The sequence below is a fragment of the Mauremys mutica genome, chromosome 1, assembly GCF_020497125.1.
Source record: "Mauremys mutica isolate MM-2020 ecotype Southern chromosome 1, ASM2049712v1, whole genome shotgun sequence".
Lineage (NCBI taxonomy): Eukaryota > Metazoa > Chordata > Testudines > Geoemydidae > Mauremys > Mauremys mutica.
In genome coordinates this window covers 125,027,610-125,042,363 of record NC_059072.1, presented here as the reverse complement: position 1 = coordinate 125,042,363, position 14,754 = coordinate 125,027,610, and the positions used below count along the sequence as shown (strand labels likewise).

The window sequence follows — 14,754 nt, the reverse complement described above, 5'->3', positions numbered from 1 at the left end:
TGCATCCATCAGGCTTCATAAATATTAGTACCTTTTACCCTTGAGCCTTTTGTTTTTCACAAGATATAATTTAATATACATGTTATGAAGTATCCAGTGACTCCCATCAGGCTCTGAGGTCCATTGTGATAGGCATTATACAAACAGAGGCAAAGATCCAGTCTCTGCCTCAAAGAGCTTATAAGCTAAGAATATGAATAATTAAGGCTGGAGTGCCTGCCCTGGTTTTTAACCTGAACTCTGAATTTCAGAGGGTTGTAGTTCAATAATAATGTTAACAACGTTGTTTTATTACATTAGTTAGAAAAAGTTAAAAACACCTATTTCTAAATGACACTGCAGCACTTCAAATCTATTAGACATTTGAAAATGGGTGAGTCTTTCACTTGGTACTTTGGGTTTACTGGCTAAAAATAATAGTAATACCCAGCTCTTATACAGGCCTTTTTATCAGTTGACCTAAAAAAAGACACTTTGAAGTGCATTTGAAAGTGTATTATTTTCTCCATAGATCATTTTAAGACCCTTGTTCTCTAACTTTTTTCATAATATGACCCTCTGAATCCTTCCCTGTAGCAGCTAGATTATGCTTATGTGTAAAAGTAATATTAGGGGAGGAAAAACAACTTTTTTAATGCAATGTTTGCACTTTAAAACAGTGTTTGCTTTTTGATTACTTCCTACTATTCCCTATCTGAATAGCTTTACTTCCTCTCTCTGTGTGTAGGGCTTTACATTTATTAGGGCACCTCTCTTCAGGTCCTGAAGTCCATGATGCTCTGATCTTTTCAGGTCACTTTGCAGCTTACTACTATTCTCCTTATGGCTCTCTGAATTTGGAGTCACCTGTACATTTGATTGTGGCTCAGTCTGTATCACAAAAACACCTGACAAAATAAGACCTGAAACAGTTATGCAGAGTGAGGGAAAGGACCATGTTTCTTTTATCTGGTCAAAAAAAAAATCTCAGTGGAGAGAGAAACTAAGCCTAATGGCCACATTTTCAAACTTGGGTATCCATATTTAGGGTCCTAAAAAAGTTTGGTCCAATTTTCAAAAAGCAGAGTACCTTCACCTTTAGTTCACCTAAGGGGGGAATGGAGAGGGCTCAGCACTTTGAAAACAAGCCAGACCTATTTAGAAGCTGTAACAGGTGCTCATCCTTAGGTGTTTCCCTGTGTCTCAAGTCAGGTGATTGATTGCAGCCCTAAGCTGGCACTTCCTATAAAAAGGAGCCTGCATAGGGAGAGAAGAGGCTTAGTGTCAGGCTATGGAGGAAGTTCACTCTCCTATCTAAGTGAAATGCCCAGTATGTGCATTCAGGGAGCAAGAGTAGAAGCCACTGCTGGGAAAGACCATAGGAAAGAGAGAGTTTTAGAAAGAAAGTGTGATGTTTGTAGAAGAGAGCTGGGAGATTTGAATGATGTTTTGTTAATAAACCAGGAAGGGAATGTTGCATGTGCTGGGTGATTCTGTGTATTTGTGGGGAGCCCAAGAAAGGGTAAAAAGACCATAGTATTTTGCTTTAGGTACTCAGAAAAAATATCTTGTTTTAAGAATTCTGGAGGGAGCTACATCTAGACAGAAGAATGGCTGCTTGAAGACTGATAAGTTCTTCATCAGTTTGACAAAAGGAGCTTTCTATAGCACCTACTGTTGCTTTGTGAACCAGTGAGAATCACTGACCTAACAAATCTCCTGCTTTAACCGAAGGTACACAGGAAGAGGAGCTTAGCTACCACAAGTAGAAGCATGACATACAATAAGATAAGTAGAGAGGGATAGCAGCTGACTAGCAGGACTAGGAGCCATCATAATGGCAGCATGATTCAGGTAACATATTTAGTAGCATTCTTACTGTTGTTCCAAAAAAGAGAAACTTGTGGTCCTCTCAAGCAATCAGCAGCTTCCTTCCTCCCCTCGCTCCTACTATAACTGTGGATTGCCACCAGCTGAGATAGCTAGCTCCCCCTTCCAGTAATCAGGGTAGTACTGTGTTGGATGCCTGCACAGCTAGTGGGGTGCAATGGGAGAGAAAGGGAAGAGAATCCTTCCTTTGAACCTCTCTCAGCCCACCAGCAAGATTTTATCCTATATTAAAAAAAAAAAAAAAACCTGTCTGGGAATAAATAATTTCTCTACCAAACTCAGGGGCAAATTTCCCGAGACAGTGCAGATCTCTTTCATATTCCTGCTACAGGATATCAGGTTACAGCCGCTAGTTATAGTAAGTGCAGATATATCCTGTGCTCATAATGTATTTTTAAAAGACCTAGATAAATGAGCAGGCATGTTTTTTAGAATTTTTTTTAAAATAAATAATGTATATTAGAAGCACCAGATATTGTCCACATAATAACTCATAGACCATCTAGTCCAGAAGAAGAAGAAACTGGCCAATCAATCCCACTGTATTCTGGCAGTTGCAGAAGTTGTTATGCCAAGCTACATGTATCATATGGTTGCATTTAATCCCTATCAAGTGATTCTCAGCTCATTGCTCCAACTCAAACTGTGAAATCCTGGCCCCACTGAACTCAATAGCAAAGCTCCCATTGACAGCCAGAATTTTACTCAAGAACTTTAAAATCTTTGTGCTGCTATTCTTCTAACTTTTTCTATGGCTTTTATTGTCTGCATAGTGCTTCCACACACATGAACACTAAATTCTTAACTATAGTTTACATTATTGAGACAGGCAGAGACTTAAACAAAAAATAGGAGTCTAAAATCAGGGCCCTAAATTCCTATTGAGGCAGCTCCCTGACTTTGAAAAGTGCTGAGCACTCAGTAGCTCCCTTTGACTTACATAGGATGTCCTTTCCTCACATACAGGAATGTCGTTATATGGAAGGCCCACAATAAAACCCTAAGCCAAGCCACTTTGTGTTCCCTGAACTTCTGTTTGTGAGGTAGGGAGAAGGAGGGAGCAGCTGTCCCTTTACGAACACGGTGGAATAGGAGAAGGATTGAAGATGCTCCACCTGAACTGTCTCAAAATTCTTCAAAGGTAAGAGGTGGGAGTTCTGAGGCCTGCTAGGAGAAAAGTGAATCGCTGAGGATTGAAAAAGCTATAGTGGCAAAATTCACCAGTTGCATGTATCTGGGGTTTATATGGGTTGGTCCTATAATTTTGGTTCTATGTGAATCTGAAATGCCAAGCAAACCCACCAGAGATAAAATGGGTACAAAAAATATCCACTGGTTCAAGATTGCAAAACCCACTCACACTGAATTAAGTGGGGTTTCACACAGCTCTACATACAAGCTTACTAGACTGCTTTTGTGGCTTATTAAAATAGACAAGGGCATTAATATTATTATTAGTTGTATTGTGGTACTGCTTAGGAGCCTCAGTCATGGATCAGGATCCATTGCTCTAGGCGCTGGGCAAATACAGAACAAAAATATGCCCCAATGAACTTAAAAAGTAAGTATAAGATGAGATAGCAAGTAGATACAGACAGACAGGGAAGTACCAAGAAACAAGGCAAAAATGGTCAGCATGAGAGTCAGTGGTTTCAGCATACCAGCTCCCTATCTGTCATCAGGTTATTTGTAGGCATTATGGCAAAGAAGAGTTTTAAGGAGGACAATAAGGTAGCGTTGTGGATATTCATGTGGGGAGCTCCTCCCAAGTATGAGGGGCAGTATTAGTGAGTGATTGTCCTTCATAAATTGGAAGATCCCATTTTTGGACCAAGGCTAATATGTGTAACTTGCCTGCAAGACTACCCTGGTGATGAAAATATTTATTCATTTTTTGGACACAAAAAGAATGCCTTTTGTCATCTTAAAGTGGGCAGTGGAAAAACATAGGCACAGGCAGAAGTGGCCCCACACACCAAGGTTGTGTAATTCGGATAGACAACACAGAAAAGTCCAAAATAGGAACATTTTTGTTTACATTGTAAGAAAAAACATGGAAAAGGATACTATTAAGCTTGGAAAATAGGAATCTCATGCCAGTGATGTTAGAATCACAGAAAATAATGTGTCAAAAATGTTGGAACATTTAGAAATATAATCTTTTATGGTTTCAATGTCATCAACATGTTGTTCTCACTATTTTCCATGACAAGAGAATTTATTGAATCAATTTGTCTTCAACACATGTTAAATGTACTGTATGTGGGTGGGTAAGCTATTGTTATTTATATTGTACTACAAGAGAAAATGCAGTCTTTAAAATTGTATGTCTTTTAACAGCAAATCCAGTACATCTGTTCTTAACCATTACACTTTTCTCATACCTGACCTTGTATAGTTTCACAAATGAATAACTTCAAGGGAGAGAGCAAGGGAGCAATATGATTTGTGCCATTGAAGTAAAACTGAAAAATGTTGATTTGGCTTTTATTAATTTTGTTTGAACAATTGCTCTTACATTGCTGCAAATCATACCTAAAAATGAGTCCTTATTATTCTGATGTGTTCCCCCTTCTAATCTATGTTTTGCATCAACCTTGTCACTTCCCACCTTTTTCACTCTTATCTTTCATTCCCACTTCAGTCCCAAGTGTCTTGAACATGCAGTCTGCTCTTCCTGCCTCAGATTTCTCTGCTATAGCTCAGATATCCTGTGCAATATGGCTTCCATCTCCTCCACTCTTCGGAGACCTACAAATGTCCTGCTTCTGGCCAAGAGCAAGGTGCTCGCTCTCTCTGCTAATTCTCCCTGATCTTGCTGCAGTCTTCAAAAGAGCCAGCATTTTACTCCTCTTTTACCATCTCCTCCCTGGGCTTTCTTGGTATTGGTTGATTTGATTGATTATCGTCCCGTCTTCCGGAATGCTCTTTCATCTTCTTACTCAGTGGTTCCTCTCCATCCCAGGTGTCGCTCTGGGTCCTTTGTCTCCCTCCTGTTGTTCCTATACACCCTTTTACTGGAAGACCTCATCCACTCTCATGGCTTTAATTGCCACCTCTTTGCTAATGGCTCTCATATCTACCTCACATTCCCCTGACCTTTCCCCCTGCTATGAATCTAGCATCTATAGTTGTTTGTCTGAACTTTCATCCTGGTTGTCTAGTTACCAGCTCATACCAAATGGAGCTAATAGGGATCTTGGTATCTTCAACTTTTCCCCAAAAGCCCCTGTCTCCCTTTTGTTGTCAAAGCTGATAGTTCCACCACGCAGCTTTTGGTTTGCATATTGATTTCTGTAGAATTTTATAGCACCAAATTTCATACCCCTTAAATAGCAGTGATAAGTACAGAAATTCAAGTTACTGGGTTCAGTACACAAATTCAAGCAGCTAGCCATCTACCTGCATCTAAATCCCCCAAATCAACCCTTCCCCAACCCCAAGTGACCACGAACAAAGGTGGGGTTTGTCATATGCCTAAATGAAGCTTAACAAGTCTTTATGACAAATGCACCCCAAAGTCAAAGAGAACACTCTACCAGCTACTTCCTCCCATTTAACCTGAGATGGCACAGATGCCTCTGCTGATCACGATTAGGATATTATCATATAGACAGAGAGATTCTCAGATAAACAGATACCAAACTAGCCATACAGGCTCACAACTTCAATGTCATGTCTTAACTTCCTTTCCTTTTCCCCACCACATCCAGGCTGCTACTAGATCTTTGTTTATTTCTCTATAAGATCGCCACAATAAGTCCTTTCTTCATCTCTGTTGCTAAAACACTGGTTCTTACCCAGCTCACCTCTTGCCTTAACTATGATAACCTACTCCTCTTTGACCTTCAGGATTCTTACATCTTTCCTCTCCAATCTATCCACAGTGATTCAGCAAATGTCATTTTCCTTGCTTACCACTCCAGTGGTGTTACTCCTCCAATCACCCACACCTCACCTTTGAATCTCTGCATTGGCTTCTTATCTCATTCCACATCAGATTTAAACTCTTCATTCTTACTTTCAGAGCAATACCAGCTCTCTGTGCCTTCCTATATATCATCTCCAAGTTAGTCCCCAGTTCACACCTTGTGCTCTGCCAGAGCAGTGTGGCTTGTCACTCCTCTTCTGGTCGCTGCAACACCTGTGCCTAAAATATTCTCCTTGATCCCATGCTGTACAACCTTACTTGCCTTCAAATCCTTCCTCAAGACACTTCTTTCAGTTAGCGTTCCAACAACCTCTCCTAATATTCATTCCACTTCTTCTGTCCCTTAAAGTAGAGTACTTCCAAAAGAAAAAAGGAATTAACAATATGTGTATATACAATAACTGATATCCCATTCTTTTACAGTTGCAATGCTTGCAGTTTCCCAACCTCCACCATCTTACTTTGTTTGCCATCCTTGGCTGTGCTGTACTACTTCACTATTACTTCACTACTATAAATCTACTAGGCATAGTGCTTGCTTCAATGGAATTACTCATGGAAGTAAGCCTACACCTGCTAATAAATATTTACAGGATCAAGTCCTTAGACTGTAAGATCATTAGAGTGGGAACCTGTCTTTTTATTTGTCTAGAACACTACCTGCAGAAATAGTAAATAATAGAAATGCAAAGGAATTGGTATTTCTTATTAGCATGCGTAAAATTTTGTATGCAAAATGCTCTCAAGAATCTCCAGCAGTTGATACAATAAAGGGTTTCAGCAACTCGGTGCTATGTAATTGAAAGTATAGTTGCATATATTTAGAAAGAAGCTTGAATTTTAGAACAAAAGTTTCTTATGGGAGGGGTCATCTCTGCCTCTGTTTTGTACAAAGTGAAGCATACTGTCAGTGTTCCACAAATAATAATTGATACATGAGAGTCCAATTTAGAAATGTGGGTGCCTTAATAGCATGTCTAAATGCAGGAATTGGACACTCTGTTAAGGTTCCCCTGGGCTCACGTGGTTTGAGTCAATTTGCCAATACTTTTGGGCACTTTATAAAACAAAGACTGAACAAAAAGAAAAGAGAGAAACATGAGACTCGCTTCAGATATGGAAACTTGGGCATTATTCAAACCACAAAGCAAAAGGGGTACAAGGGTAATGTATCTGGAAATAGGAAGAATCATTCTTGAGTATCTCTGATGTAAAACATTTCAAAGTCATGAATTAGGGGCTCAGCGTCAGAAGAAAAAAAAACCCATAAGTAACATCATTTCTATGGAAGGGAAAAAGACTTGAGTAGTTTCCATCATTTGCATGAAATGATAATTACATTATCAAACCTTCCATTTTCTAATTATGAGCTTGAGTTAAAGTGTAAGTACATCAAAATTCACAGCTAGTAATAGGATGCAAAGTAAGACATTACGAAGGTCTACTCATATACTGTAACCTTCATGTTGTTTGGATTTAACTGCGAGTGGCTGTAATTAATTCCAGATCTAGCTTTTTCCAAATATGGAAAATAAAGAGATTAGCATTTCCAATATCGTGTTTAAGAAGGAGGCAAGTTTGTGGGAGGGAGAGGGTGTAAGCGCTCTGGGGCAAGGACTGTCTCTTCCTCTGCATTTGTGCAGTGCCCAACACAGTGGGGCTATGGTCCTGACTGTGACCTTTGAGAGACTACATAATAGTAAATCTAGGAGAAGAGGTGACAAAATAAACCTTTAAAGAACACACATTCACAGAACAAATTTTGTTTGCCAGAAAATAGTTCCCCCATTAAAATTCTCTAAAGTGTTGCTTTACCAGAGGATTTTTGATATACACAATTCATATTGAACTCTGTGTGTAACAGGAGATAATTGATAGCTTCCTTAATTTGTTTAATTATTTACATTTTTCTTTATGCCTATGCTTAATTTTGTTTCATTACTTCCCAGAGCACTACACTGTCACGTGAAAAAACAACAGCACTTATCCTTACCCTGATTTTCAAGACACAAAAGCATAACCTTTATAAAGTCTATAAGCCTGCTAAGGGACCCAGTGTTGAGCAAGGGGTTGTGAGTCAGGACTCCAGAGACCTATGCCCAGCTCTACCAATGATGCGCTCTTCAGTCCAATTTAAATCAGTGTTAATACTACCAGTGACCTGTTAAAAGTCATATAACCATTCTGTGCCTCAGCTTACCTACATGAAAAATAAAGATAGTAATGCTAATCTACCACTTAAGGGTGACACTAAATTAATGGATGTGTGGTAAGTGCTTTGAGATCTTTGGATGAAAGGTACCATAGAAGTTCAAGGTACTATTAGGTTTATTTACTGTAGCTTTTTAAAAAGGAAATTAATGTGACTGAGGAAATAACCAGTATTTTAAATGTACATTAAATATGTTTGGAATATATAGTCTGTTGGAAAGGAATGAATGGTTTATTTTATTAGCTGGAAAGAAAAGTATATATAATCCATTGTTTGTGGTTGCCATCAAAGTTCTACTAGGAATGTAAAGCTAAATGAGCTATTTTTACCTTTATTTTTGCTTTGTTTGTGGTTTTGGCAGAACAAAAAAGAAATGGGTAAAGAGTTGTTTTGCATTCTCGTATGGTGGTTTTTGAGATATTCTCCTTGGGCTGGGCGCAGAATAAGCTTTGTATTATAGTAGTGCTTAGAGGCCACAAAGAAGATTGTGGCTCCATTGCTCTAGGCACTGTGCATACACATAGTGAGAGCTCACATTCTAGATAGGCAAAGGGGTGGGAGGAGAGAAACAGAGGCACAGAATGTCTGTTTACATATCAGAGCCAAGACTTGAACCTAGGTCTCCTGACTTCCAGTCCAGTGCCTTATCCTCTGGATCATGCTACCTCTCCAAAAATTATTCCCCCCGCCCCCAACAAACTCACCCTAGGTCAAAGCACAACCTTTGAAGTCTTCATCTTGAGAGAGGCATACATGACGGTACGTTACATCTGATGTGTTTGATACTTGTATTATTAAAAGGTGCATACAGAGGGATACCTTTGTTTTAATTTTGTTATGGCAGGATTTTTTTTTTTAAATCCTTGATTTCCAGAACATGACCTGGCAAGAACATTCTTTGACGAGCTAGTGATAAAGCCAAACAAGAGATTAATCAGTCTTAAATCCATACCATTTGTAAAGGAAACTGGGATGGTATAAATCTAGTCTTATTTTATCTCAGTATTTTAACAACAGAGGCAATACTTTCTTTGTTATTATCCTTTGTTCTTCAGACAGTATTTTTTTTCCTAATTATTACTTGTCTTCTATGGTAAGATTGAGGAATGGCATTCTTTTAGCTCAGGTAAACATCAAAGCAGTCTTACTTGTAATGGCATGGCTGCATTCACTGGAGAGATAAATATAGTGAATTAAAAAAGAACTTAGTACTGTTTCCAAATCAAAGAAACTATTAATTACTTTTGAATTACCCAGTTCACCCAGCAACACTGGTTCTTTTGCTCATTTGCTAAATTACTGGGCAATTTATGAAATGAGTAAACTGGAAAAAGATTTTGGGCCAGATCATTTGCTATAGTGCTCAGTGGAGTGGAGCAAAGATGCCTGTTATATCCCTCTGCCCCCAATTGAGGGAACCTCCAACTACCGAGTAAGTCCAGCTGGTAAATAAAATCAGCCTGAGAGGAGTGAAAATTGACACGAACTACCACCAGCCTCAACTGGATGTTCTAGCAACCAGAGATTACAAGGGTACTGGAAGCAGGGCCGGCTCCAGACCCCAGCGCACCAAGCACGCGCTTGGGGCAGCATTTTGCCGGGAGGGCGGCAGGCGGCTCCGGCGGACCTTCCGCAGTCATGCCTGCGGATGCTCCACCGGAGCCGCGGGACCAGCGGACCCTCCGCAGGCACGTCTGCAAGAGGTCCCCCGGAGCCGCGGGACCGGCGACTGCCAGCACGCCCCCTGCGGCGTGCCGCCGTGTTTGGGGTGGCCAAATTCCTAGAGCCACCCCTGACTGGAAGGATACTCTAACCATGTCCTGTCCTGTCCCCCAGCCATGCCTCCTACATCAGTGGCTTGGAGGGAAGGTGACATGAGAGTTTTTATGGTAGCTCTACACCACCTGAATAACTGCACACATAGGTAGAATCCTCAGTTTTGCTAAATCTTGTAACTGTATCACAATTGTCACAACATCTTGCGCTTTTTAAAAGCTTCAGCTCTTGGAATCGTGTGATTACATGATAATCTCAATTTTCATTTAAAAATGATAAATTTCTAGCCTCCTTGATTGTGGAGAGAAGCTTAAAAATGTCAACTCTAACAGCCCAAAATGAAGAAGGTAAATAAAAAGAATCCAAAACTTATTTTAAAAAACCTCACGACTTTTAAGCCAATCTCGTTTATGAACACTTTGAACTGTCAATACTGATTTTTTTGTTTGGGGGGGGCACAAAATTTGGGGGGGGAAAAATCTGTCAACCTTTTTCTATATGAAAAATGGTTATTTTTCATTGAAAACAATAGTGAACAAAAATGTCAGCCAGCATTAGTTGTCTGGATTTAATAATAAATGTGTGTAAAGTTCTTTGAGAGCTTTGGTGTAAAGTATAATTATAGTAATAAAAGGATGCCACTTTAACTTATTCTTCATTTTCTTACAAAAACATCCTTCTGCCATAACATGGGCTACATATTTATGTATAAGTGAGAATCTTGATCTCTTGTTTCTGATTTTACCTGACCTTTTTATATTCTTTGGAGGAATTTTCTCAATGTGGCTGAAAACTCATACTATATCTAGTGTTTACCCCCCCTTTATATATTCCTTAGTAATTTTACTGTCCTTGTTTTTTGGTAGCATACCAAAACCATTTTCTTTATCATTATTCTTTGTGCTAATGTGATGGCTTCCACTTTGGCCAAAACATTGAGGATTGAACCTGAGGCCACCAGAGCTAGAACCTAAAAGCTGTTACAACTTGTGCCACAGAGCCAAAGTGGGGCTTAGATCCTCTGTGGATTTGGCTCTGAGGGGAACCTGTGACATATCACTAGTGGGTTACCCGATGGGTATAGCTACACTTCGAGCTGGGGGTGTGAGTCTCAGTTTGAGGAGACATTCTCATCGAGCTAGCACACTAAAAAGAGAATGTAGCCATGGCAGCATGAGCAGCACAAGGAGCTAGCGGCCTGCGTATGTATTCAGTGTCTGATGGGCATGCGCTTGGGGCAGCTAGCTCCTCCCGCCATTCATACTGTCACAGCTATGTTCTGTTTTAGCATGTGCTTTAGCATGTGCAGACGTATCCAAACAGATGGATGAAATAGGAGTCATGACCTTTTGAACCTCCAATCAGACTCAGAATTCTACCCTAAGGTGGTATGAAATAGAGAAAAGTGAGGAAGTTTGTAGATTTAATCACTGCAGCTGAGAATAAACATTTCCATAAACAAAGACGCTATTTTATTAAAGAGAGAAACAGACTTTTAAAGGTGTCATGAAATATAAGAAGACTCACTGGAACCGTGAATTTGGCAGAGCATGAAGGAGAGTGTGACTAATTGTATTTAAAAGCTTTAGACAATATAGTTTTGTAAATTGTTTGTACACTTTTGGTAGGAGGATGGGGTTTTGATTTGTACTGCTCATTGAAGTTAGATACAGACACAGTAGTTCTCTAGAGCAAACAACCTATCACAATACTGACTTGGGGAGGGAGAGTTGCCTAGAGAGTCTGGCAGGGGGTTGGAAGTCAGGATTTTGGAGGCTCTTAGGTACAGAGAGGCTCTTTCTCGAGATGCTGTGATGTTTAGTTAACATACTTGCTTATCTTTGGAAGAAAGGTGCTATGGAGAGGCCTAATTCTGCTCCTGCTGAAATCCTCAGCAGGAGTAGGATCAGGTCCGAAATGAAAATTATTATAGATAATATAATAGTAAGGGGTGCATTAAAAGCACCTAAGATTGATCATTTTATTTTGAATTAAGGATTAATATATTAATATTCCACAAAAAGTGTAAAATCATGTGAATAATTATTTAAAAAATCATAGGAAACTCCCACTATAAGATGTGATTTATAACTTCTAATACAACTGTGATTTTAGAGCTGCATGTCACTGTATTGTTTGGATCTGTGCTTGAGTGCAGAACTTAATACTCATATTGTTTTCTGCCTTGGCTGTAGTTTACTTTGTATTGTTTCATATATTCATGTGTGGAAAATATTTCTAGTTCATTTCACATGTTGCTGCCATTTACTATTAACTACAATCCCAATCTCAGGCAAAACTGGTAGATTTAAGTCAAGTGCTACCAGGACTCAGAAGCTTTAATTATTATTTTATTGTTTTATAATTAACATACCCATGCACAAAAAAGAACAGAATCCATACTTTCAAACAGGCATTTTCATAAGAGACACAAATTCCCCCATGCACACATACAAGGTGGGGTTGCCAGTGTGCATATCTTATATACGTGCGCATAATTTCATCTTGCATATTTACATATGGAGAAGTGTGCATCTAAATTGTACACATTTGAAAATTTGAACATCAATATCTAGCCTCCTTCACTGAACTGAACAAAGAGCAAATTAGGAAAAGAGGGCATTTTACTTTTAAATCCCTAAAGCTACAATGATTGAACTGAGCTCTGTAAAATATATAGGCTCCTTCAATCAATCTTGAACTATTTCTTTTTAGACTGATGGAATTCTAGGCAGATTTATACATTGTTTATGCCATGTCTCTTCATTTTTTCTTTTAGTCGACATAAATTAAAATAACACACAAAATTAAAACTAAAAAGCATAATTATCTCTTTATCATCCTCTTCCTATTCTAAAACAATGACAGTGGCTGTATTTAGCTACTTTAATGCAGAAGGAACAGACAGATTGAATTCAAATTGTCACTTTGGAGCTGAAGCTATCATTTCTGGGATGCTCGAATATCCAGACGTTTTAAAAATACTATTATCTGTGAAGCACCTAGCATGCTTTGGGGTGCAATGAAATAACAAATAATTAATACATAACTAATAGAAATATGGGTAAATTTAGAAATGGATCTTTCTCATTTAATTTACATTAGATAAAATACTGCAGCCTTTACTGGTACGTATATAGGTCCTTTATTTGTTACAAAACAACTGATTGAAGTGCAAAATCTTCAGGTAGGCTAAACATACTGGTTGTTTTTAATGATAAACAAATATAACAAATGCCATGAAAGGCTTCTTAAAGCTGTAGGCAAACATTAATAATGCATTTATTGACATTACACATTCAGGACTGTATTCTTCGGTCTCCTGCATATACGTTTTAATGTGTATACCTTAAATGTACTTTATTGTACCTAGAATGAATTAAAATTGGGATATATTTATATTAGCTGATGCATAGGATAGATTTGCAAGAAAGTCTGTTAGAAGCCACAATGTCTTTATGTGACATCTTTGTACTGTTGAAGTTGGCCTAGCAGTCCCCTCTTGTTAAAAAAAGGCTGTCTGCTAGACCTGCTGTGTGTGTTGTGGAAAGTTGCACCACCTAGTGACAGGTTCTGCAGTCTGCATATAGGCCTAGTTAAGATTCCTGGGCTTGATCCTGGAATTCACCCTCAGGTTAGATGTTCACATCAGCGAGAACTTTTCCAAGTAAAGTATGCAGGATCCGGCCGTTAACAGATCATGCCCCCAGATATTTGTTACATTAAAGTAGTTTGCAGTAATCAACATTAAGCATTTGAGAATTGTATTCAACTAATCACACCTATGGCTTGCTGCAAAAGGTGACTCTTGCGTTCCTACCCCAGAGGCTGTCACTCTCCCTTTGCTATACTGGCACGGTTGAGATTAGCAGGGCAATTGAGGTGAATTCCACCCAGCATAAATGAAAGGAGGCTACAGGCAGGGCATTCTGTGTGGGTGGCACTTCCGAATGTGCTTCCCCCAAGATCGTGAATCTGTTTATCTTCAGGAAACACTGCCAAAAAATATCATGTTGGGGTTCCTGATGAAGCAAATATAGTTGGAGGTGATATTTAGAGGAAGTGGGGTTTATTTTTGTGCAGGCTGGTTATTTAGCATTTTATGGCATAATATTGCTGTTACTTTTTTGCAGTTACTGTATTTTAAGTATTTGTCAGAAGAACCTAAATTGTTTGGATAAGCACCTCTTATTACTGTAGAAAGCAAAAAAAATATTGCAAGCTAAACTGTACAGCAGGAAGTGCAGTTGAGTAATGGAAGCCATTTCATTAAGATACCCTGGTCTGGACATGGAGGGGAGAACTGTCTATGTGCTATCATCTCTTTGTGGATTTTTATGACCAGGAGCATTCTGATCGGTATACAGCTAGGAGGACTATATCCACACTTTCATTTCAGCAGGTTGGAATACATGCATGCTTTTTGGGAGCCCTGAATTCTGCCAAACAGGGAAAATATGGTTCTAATTAGAGGGATGCAAAACTCAACTGTTTAGCTTTGCCAGCATTTGTGCAAACATTTTCTTTGGTTTCAGTTTACACAGTCTTCCCACAACTCCAATTCCCCCCTTCCAAATTTCACTATAAGTTTCAGGTTCACACAGATCCAGAAAGCTCGAAATGTAACTCAGTGAAGACTGCCAGGTTACTTACAGTTTTGTTGCAGAACCCCTAAGTCTCTGTCAGGCTTCACTTTGAGAGATTCACAGATTTTTCAGTAAGCCTAGGCTCATGTTTGAGCTTGTAACAGGATCTAGTGCACAGCAAGTTTCTCATGGTTTTGTGTCGTGTTGCAAAAATGTTGCACAGCTCTGGTTCTAATCTTCCATTTACCACAACTGACTTTGAGGTTCCATAGAACTAAGATTATCTGAACTCCGGTTAACCAAAAGTCTTGGCCAGATGTGTCTTCCAAAGTTTACTGCACAGCTAGCTGAAGAAGGAAACTGAGCCATTACCTTCTCTT

At 39.1% G+C, this 14,754-nt stretch overlaps 1 long non-coding RNA gene across 1 annotated transcript; it reads left to right on the top strand.

Annotated features, from left to right (window-relative positions):
- Positions 1–1,261: 1,261 nt before the first annotated feature.
- On the top strand, positions 1,262–3,004 carry LOC123365223. The gene is made up of 3 exons (XR_006577484.1): positions 1,262–1,309; positions 1,714–1,833; positions 2,836–3,004. It is a non-coding gene; the product is annotated as an uncharacterized LOC123365223 (long non-coding RNA).
- Positions 3,005–14,754: the final 11,750 nt, after the last annotated feature.